Source organism: Seriola lalandi, unplaced genomic scaffold (assembly GCF_002814215.2).
Source record: "Seriola lalandi dorsalis isolate HSWRI2012SDOR001 ecotype SW California unplaced genomic scaffold, Sedor1 jcf7180002054384, whole genome shotgun sequence".
In the NCBI taxonomy this organism is placed as follows: domain Eukaryota; kingdom Metazoa; phylum Chordata; class Actinopteri; order Carangiformes; family Carangidae; genus Seriola; species Seriola lalandi.
The window spans coordinates 14,945-16,590 of NW_019524937.1; positions in this window are offsets into that span (position 1 = coordinate 14,945).

Sequence of the window (1,646 nt, forward strand, 5' to 3'; positions counted from 1 at the left end):
TTAATGTACAAAATATGAATAGATTTTTAGATGGATTACCTATTCCTTGCACCCCAGATGAATATAAAGAAGATTTAGATACAGATATTACCAAAGAAGAAATCGGTAACGCCATAGATAATTTGAAATCGGGAAAAAGAGCAGGACCAGATGGTCTCCCGATTGACTTGTACAAAAAATTTAAAAACATATTACTAACACCACTTTTAGAAATGTTTCTCGAGGCATTTCAGAGTGGCAATCTTCCATCTTCGATGAATAAAGCTCTAATTACTTTACTGCCAAAACCAGGCAAAACCCCTAATAAGTGCGAAAATTTGAGACCAATAAGCCTCCTAAACTTGGACCTTAAAATAATATGTAAGCTTCTAGCAATTAGATTACAGAGAATTCTGCCAAAAATTGTAAATAAGGACCAAAATGGATTCGTATCAGGAAGACAAGGTTTCCATAATGTCAGAAGAATACTGAATATCATTCACTATAATGAAGATAAACCAGATACAGCCCTATTATCATTAGATGCCGAAAAGGCCTTTGATAGGGTTGAATGGCCTTATCTTTTCAATGTTTTAGAAAGATTTGGTTGTGGAAATATCTTTATTAAATGGGTGCAGGTCATATACAATAACTCTACAGCAGAAATTCTAACAAACAGAAATATTTCAAAACCAATAAACGTTAACAAAGGATGCCGACAGGGTTGCCCTCTCTCACCCTTGTTATTCACATTAGCAATAGAACCGTTTGCTATAGCAATACGTTCTAATCCACAGTTTCGCGGAATTACAGTAGGACCAGTAGAGCACAGAATCGCCCTTTACGCGGACGATGTAATTTTACTTATGTCCAGCTTAAGCAAATCAATCCCAGTTCTGATACAACTGATAAGATCATTTGGCGATATCTCAGGGTATAAAGTGAATCATACCAAATCCTCTATATTACTACTTAATTCAAATGAAAGGAAAAATCCAATAGCTGAAGCAATTCAGTTCAATGTTGTGGATCTATTCAAATATTTGGGAATACGCATTGTACCCAGGTTAGAACAGGTAGCATGTGCCAACTATGAACCTTTAATGGCAGAAATTAATGAGTAAATCGACAGGTGGATGTCGTTACCAGTATCCATAATGGGCAGAGTTAATATTTTAAAAATGAATATTTTGCCAAAGTTGCTTTATTTATTCCAGAACATCCCGTTACCACCGCCTACAGATTTATTCTCAAAAGTCAAAAAATTATTTGTTGGTTTTCTATGGAACAACCGTAGGGCGAGACTACGCTTGTCTTTATTAGTGCCACGGGTGCTCAGCTCCGAGGCACTCCTCACAGCTATTCTAGCTGTAGAGTTTCGGGTTTATTATTCTTCCGCCAAATTTCGGCGCGTAACTCGTCCCGCAGCTTTGAAAAAACCCTGGTAATATATACATCAAAACGTGCGTCTTGATCCCGCAAGGGGTGCTATGACTTTTGGTGTTAAAATTCCAACTTTTCCCAAAGTTATTCCCAAAAAACTGGGAATAAATAATGCATTAGAAATGCATTGGAATTTTCTTAAGAAACCCACCTTTTTTCGACAAAATTGCACCTTTTTGCTGAGTCACCCAGCTCTCTCATACCTGCACGTAGAAATGTGATTC